The sequence below is a fragment of the Hemiscyllium ocellatum genome, chromosome 32, assembly GCF_020745735.1.
Source record: "Hemiscyllium ocellatum isolate sHemOce1 chromosome 32, sHemOce1.pat.X.cur, whole genome shotgun sequence".
NCBI lineage: Eukaryota > Metazoa > Chordata > Chondrichthyes > Orectolobiformes > Hemiscylliidae > Hemiscyllium > Hemiscyllium ocellatum.
Window position 1 is genome coordinate 43,627,222 of NC_083432.1, and position 6,692 is coordinate 43,633,913.

Below are 6,692 nucleotides of genomic sequence, written 5' to 3' on the forward strand. Positions count from 1 at the left end.
TGTTTTCTGCCTGCGGGGTGTAGCTCAGTGGTAGAGCATTTGACTGCAGATCAAGAGGTCCCCAGTTCAAATCTGGGTGCCCCCTTTACACGTGAGCAGTGCATCGAGGATCTGCCGTTACCCCTCTGCACCGGGAACTCCTTGGATTGGGTGTTTTCTTCCCGCATTCAACGACCACGGCAAAGTTCCTTCTGTGATGAACAGCTGAAGGACACGAAGATCCGTGTTGTCTCGTGAGATGTTGCAATGTAGCACTGCAGTGCCGAAACGAGAGCTTGAAAGCCTGGCATGTGCATTCGTTCAGAGCTGATGTCAGTTCGGAGGGCATTTGCGCAATAACTTACGCCCTTTTAAACTCTGCCACTCAGCCAGTTCCATTGCCGATGCAAATGCTATTGAAGTCAGACAGTCATTTTGGAAATAGGTTTCACATACAAAACATCTCTGCTGCACGTAAACTGTTGAAAGGCGCAGACAAGAGAGGTGTTTTAGACAGTTGTCACTGCAGTATGTGGAAAGTGTGAACATGCCGTACCTTGGGCACCTGGTGGGTGTAGCTCAGTGGTAGAGCATTTGACTGCAGATCAAGAGGTCCCCAGTTCAAATCTGGGTGCCCCCTTTACACGTGAGCAGTGCATCGAGGATCTGCCGTTCACCCCTCTGCACCGGGAACTCCTTGGAAGGGGTGTTTTCTTCCCGCATTCAACGACCACGGCAAAGTTCCTTCTGTGATGAACAGCTGAAGGACACGAAGATCCGTGTTGCCTCGTGAGATGTTGCAATGTTGCAATGTAGCACTGCAGTTCCGAAACGAGAGCTTGAAAGCCTTGCATGTGCATTCGTTCAGAGCTGATGTCAGTTCGGAGGACATTTGCGCAATAACTTACGTCCATTAAACTCTGCCACTCAGCCATTTCCATTGCCGATGCAAATGCTATTGAAGTCAGACAGTCATTTTGGAAATAGGTTTCACATACAAAACATCTCTGCTGCACGTAAACTGTTGAAAGGCGCAGACAAGAGAGGTGTTTTAGACAATTGTCACTGTAGTATGTGGAAAGTGTGAACATGCAGTGCGTTGGGCACATGGGGGGGTGTAGCTCAGTGGTAGAGCATTTGACTGCAGATCAAGAAATCCCCAGTTCAAATCTGGGTGCCCCCTTTGCACGTGAGCAGTGAATTGAGGATCTGCTGTTCACCCCTCTGCACCGGGAACTTCTTGGAAGGGGTGTTTTCTTCCCGCATTCAACGACCACGGCAAAGTTCCTTCTGTGATGAACAGCTGAAGGACACGAAGATCCGTGTTGCCTCGTGAGATGTTGCAATGTAGCACTGCAGTGCCGAAACCAGAGCTTGAAAGCCTTGCATGTGCATTCGTTCAGAGCTGATGTCAGTTCGGAGGGCATTTGCGCAATAACTTACGTCCATTTAAACTCTGCCACTCAGCCATTTCCATTGCCGATGCAAATGCTATTGAAGTCAGACAGTCATTTTGGAAATAGGTTTCACATACAAAACATCTCTGCTGCACGTAAACTGTTGAAAGGCGCAGACAAGAGAGGTGTTTTAGACAATTGTCACTGTAGTATGTGGAAAGTGTGAGCATGCAGCGTGTTTTCCGCCTGGGGGGTGTAGCTCAGTGGTAGAGCATTTGACTGCAGATCAAGAGGTCCCCAGTTCAAATCTGGGTGCCCCCTTTACACGTGAGCAGTGCATCGAGGATCTGCCGTTTACCCCTCTGCACAGGGAACACCTTGGGAGGTGTGTTTTCTTCCCGCATTCAACGACCACGGCAAAGTTCCTTCTGTGATGAACAGCTGAAGGACACGAAGATCCGTGTTGCCTCGTGAGATGTTGCAATGCAGCACTGCAGTGCCGAAACCAGAGCTTGAAAGCCTTGCATGTGCATTCGTTCAGAGCTGATGTCAGTTCGGAGGGCATTTGCACAATAACTTACGTCCATTTAAACTCTGCCACTCAGCCAGTTCCATTGCCGATGCAAATGCTATTGAAGTCAGACAGTCATTTTGGAAATAGGTTTCACATACAAAACATCTCTGCTGCACGTAAACTGTTGAAAAGCGCAGACAAGAGAGGTGTTTTAGACAATTGTCACTGTAGTATGTGGAAAGTGTGAACATGCCGTGTGGTGAGCACCTGGGGGGTGTAGCTCGGTGGTAGAGCATTTGACTGCAGATCAAGAGGTCGCCAGTTCAAATTTGGGTGCCCCCGTTACGCGTGAGCAGTGCAGCGAGGATCTGCCGTTCACCCCTCTGCACGGGGGACACCTGCGGAGGGGTGTTTTCTTCCCGCATTCAACGACCACGGCAAAGTTCCTTCTGTGATGAACAGCTGAAGGACACGAAGATCCGTGTTGCCTCGTGAGATGTTGCAATGTTGCAATGTAGCACTGCAGTTCCGAAACCAGAGCTTGAAAGCCTTGCATGTGCATTCGTTCAGAGCTGATGTCAGTTCGGAGGGCATTTGCGCAATAACTTACGTCCATTAAACTCTGCCACTCAGCCATTTCCATTGCCGATGCAAATGCTATTGAAGTCAGACAGTCATTTTGGAAATAGGTTTCACATACAAAACATCTCTGCTGCACGTAAACTGTTGAAAGGCGCAGACAAGAGAGGTGTTTTAGACAATTGTCACTGTAGTATGTGGAAAGTGTGAACATGCAGTGCGTTGGGCACATGGGGGGGTGTACCTCAGTGGTAGAGCATTTGTCTGCAGATCAAGAAGTGCCCCGTTCAAATCTGGGTGCCCCCTTTGCACGTGAGCAGTGAATTGAGGATCTGCTGTTCACCCCTCTGCACCGGGAACTCCTTGGAAGGGGTGTTTTCTTCCCGCATTCAACGACCACGGCAAAGTTCCTACTGTGATGAACAGCTGAAGGACACGAAGATCCGTGTTGCCTCGTGAGATGTTGCAATGTAGCACTGCAGTGCCGAAACCAGAGCTTGAAAGCCTTGCATGTGCATTCGTTCAGAGCTGATGTCAGTTCGGAGGGCATTTGCGCAATAACTTACGTCCATTGAAACTCTGCCACTCAGCCATTTCCATTGCCGATGCAAATGCTATTGAAGTCAGACAGTCATTTTGGAAATAGGTTTCACATACAAAACATCTCTGCTGCACGTAAACTGTTGAAAGGCGCAGACAAGAGAGGTGTTTTAGACAATTGTCACTGTAGTATGTGGAAAGTGTGAACATGCAGTGCGTTGGGCACATGGGGGGGTGTACCTCAGTGGTAGAGCATTTGACTGCAGATCAAGAAATCCCCAGTTCAAATCTGGGTGCCCCCTTTGCACGTGAGCAGTGAATTGAGGATCTGCTGTTCACCCCTCTGCACCGGGAACTTCTTGGAAGGGGTGTTTTCTTCCCGCATTCAACGACCACGGCAAAGTTCCTTCTGTGATGAACAGCTGAAGGACACGAAGATCCGTGTTGCCTCGTGAGATGTTGCAATGTAGCACTGCAGTGCCGAAACGAGAGCTTGAAAGCCTTGCATGTGCATTCGTTCAGAGCTGATGTCAGTTCGGAGGGCATTTGCACAATAACTTACGTCCAATTAAACTCTGCCACTCAGCCATTTCCATTGCCGATGCAAATGCTATTGAAGTCAGACAGTCATTTTGGAAATAGGTTTCACATACAAAACATCTCTGCTGCACGTAAACTGTTGAAAGGCGCAGACAAGAGAGGTGTTTTAGACAATTGTCACTGTAGTATGTGGAAAGTGTGAACATGCAGTGCGTTGGGCACATGGGGGGGTGTAGCTCAGTGGTAGAGCGTTTGACTGCAGATCAAGAGGTCCCCAGTTCAAATCTGGGTGCCCCCTTTACACGTGAGCAGCGCATCGAGGACCTGCCGTTTACCCCTCTGCACAGGGAACACCTTGGAAGGGGTGTTTTCTTGCCGCATTCAACGACCACGGCAAAGTTCCTTCTGTGATGAACAGCTGAAAGACACGAAGATCCGTGTTGCCTCGTGAGATGTTGCAATGTAGCACTGCAGTGCCGAAACGAGAGCTTGAAAGCCTTGCATGTGCATTCGTTCAGAGCTGATGTCAGTTCGGAGGGCATTTGCGCAATAACTTACGTCCATTTAAACTCTGCCACTCAGCCATTTCCATTGCCGATGCAAATGCTATTGAAGTCAGACAGTCATTTTGGAAATAGGTTTCACATACAAAACATCTCTGCTGCACGTAAACTGTTGAAAGGCGCAGACAAGAGAGGTGTTTTAGACAATTGTCACTGTAGTATGTGGAAAGTGTGAACATGCAGCGTGTTTTCCACCTGGGGGGTGTAGCTCAGTGGTAGAGCATTTGACTGCAGATCAAGAGATCCCCAGTTCAAATCTAGGTGCCTTCTTTACACGTGAGCAGTGCATCGAGGATCTGCCGTTTACCCCTCTGCACAGGGAACACCTGGGAAGGGGTGTTTTCTTCCCGCATTCAACGACCACGGCAAAGTTCCTTCTGTGATGAACAGCTGAAGGACTCGAAGATCCGTGTTGCGTCGTGAGATGTTGCAATGGAGCACGGCAGTGCCGAAACCAGAGCTTGAAAGCCTTGCATGTGCATTCGTTCAGAGCTGATGTCAGTTCGGAGGGCATTTGCGCAATAACTTACGTCCATTAAACTCTGCCACTCAGCCATTTCCATTGCCGATGCAAATGCTATTCAAGTCAGACAGTCATTTTGGAAATAGGTTTCACATACAAAACATCTCTGCTGCACGTAAACTGTTGAAAGGCGCAGACAAGAGAGGTGTTTTAGACAATTGTCACTGTAGTATGTGGAAAGTGTGAACATGCAGTGCGTTGGGCCCATGGGGGGTGTAGCTCAGTGGTAGAGCATTTGACTGCAGATCAAGAGGTCCCCAGTTCAAATCTGGGTGCCCCCTTTACACGTGAGCAGTGCATCGAGGATCTGCCGTTCACCCCTCTGCACCGGGAACACCTTGGAAGGGGTGTTGTCTTCCCGCATTCAACGACCACGGCAAAGTTCCTTCTGTGATGAACAGCTGAAGGACACGAAGATCCGTGTTGCCTCGTGAGATGTTGCGATGTTGCAATGTAGCACTGCAGTGCCGAAACGAGAGCTTGAAAGCCTTGCATGTGCATTCGTTCAGAGCTGATGTCAGTTCGGAGGGCATTTGCGCAATAACTTACGTCCAATTAAACTCTGCCACTCAGCCATTTCCATTGCCGATGCAAATGCTATTCAAGTCAGACAGTCATTTTGGAAATAGGTTTCACATACAAAACATCTCTGCTGCAAGTAAACTGTTGAAAGGCGCAGACAAGAGAGGTGTTTTAGACAATTGTCACTGTAGTATGTGGAAAGTGTGAACATGCAGTGCGTTGGGCACATGGGGGGGTGTAGCTCAGTGGTAGAGCATTTGACTGCAGATCAAGAGGTCCTCAATTCAAATCTGGGTGCCCCCTTTACACGTGAGCAGTGCATCGAGGATCTGCCGTTTACCCCTCTGCACAGGGAACACCTTGGAAGGGGTGTTTTCTTCCCGCATTCAACGACCACGGCAAAGTTCCTTCTGTGATGAACAGCTGAAGGACACGAAGATCCGTGTTGCCTCGTGAGATGTTCCGATGTTGCAATGTAGCACTGCAGTGCCGAAACGAGAGCTTGAAAGCCTTGCATGTGCATTCGTTCAGAGCTGATGTCAGTTCGGAGGGCATTTGCTCAATAACTTAGGTCCAATTAAACTCTGCCACTCAGCCATTTCCATTGCCGATGCAAATGCTATTGAAGTCAGACAGTCATTTTGGAAATAGGTTTCACATACAAAACATCTCTGCTGCACGTAAACTGTTGAAAGGCGCAGACAAGAGAGGTGTTTTAGACAATTGTCACTGTAGTATGTGGAAAGTGTGAACATGCAGTGCGTTGGGCACCTGGGGGGTGTAGCTCAGTGGTAGAGCATTTGACTGCAGATCAAGAGGTCCCCAGTTCAAATCTGGGTGCCCCCTTTACACGTGAGCAGTGCATCGAGGATCTGCCGTTCGCCCCTCTGCACCGGGAACTCCTTGGAAGGGGTGTTTTCTTCCCGCATTCAACGACCACGGCAAAGTTCCTTCTGTGATGAACAGCTGAAGGACACGAAGATCCGTGTTGCCTCGTGAGATGTTGCAATGTAGCACTGCAGTGCCGAAACGAGAGCTTGAAAGCCTTGCATGTGCATTCGTTCAGAGCTGATGTCAGTTCGTAGGGCATTTGCGCAATAACTTACGTCCAATTAAACTCTGCCACTCAGCCATTTCCATTGCCGATGCAAATGCTATTGAAGTCAGACAGTCATTTTGGAAATAGGTTTCACATACAAAACATCTCTGCTGCACGTAAACTGTTGAAAGGCGCAGACAAGAGAGGTGTTTTAGACAATTGTCACTGTAGTATGTGGAAAGTGTGAACATGCAGTGCGTTGGGCACATGGGGGGTGTAGCTCAGTGGTAGAGCATTTGACTGCAGATCAAGAGGTCCCCAGTTCAAATCTGGGTGCCCCCTTTGCACGTGAGCAGTGCATCGAGGATCTGCCGTTTACCCCTCTGCACAGGGAACACCTGGGAAGGGGTGTTTTCTTCCCGCATTCAACGACCACGGCAAAGTTCCTTCTGTGATGAACAGCTGAAGGACACGAAGATCCGTGTTGCCTCGTGAG

At 49.0% G+C, this 6,692-nt stretch overlaps 1 non-coding gene across 1 annotated transcript; it reads left to right on the top strand.

The window, feature by feature from the left end:
• The first annotated feature begins 3,775 nt into the window (after window positions 1-3,775).
• On the top strand, window positions 3,776-3,847 carry trnac-gca (transfer RNA cysteine (anticodon GCA)). The gene has a single exon. It is a non-coding gene; the product is annotated as a tRNA-Cys (tRNA).
• The last annotated feature ends 2,845 nt before the right edge of the window (window positions 3,848-6,692 follow it).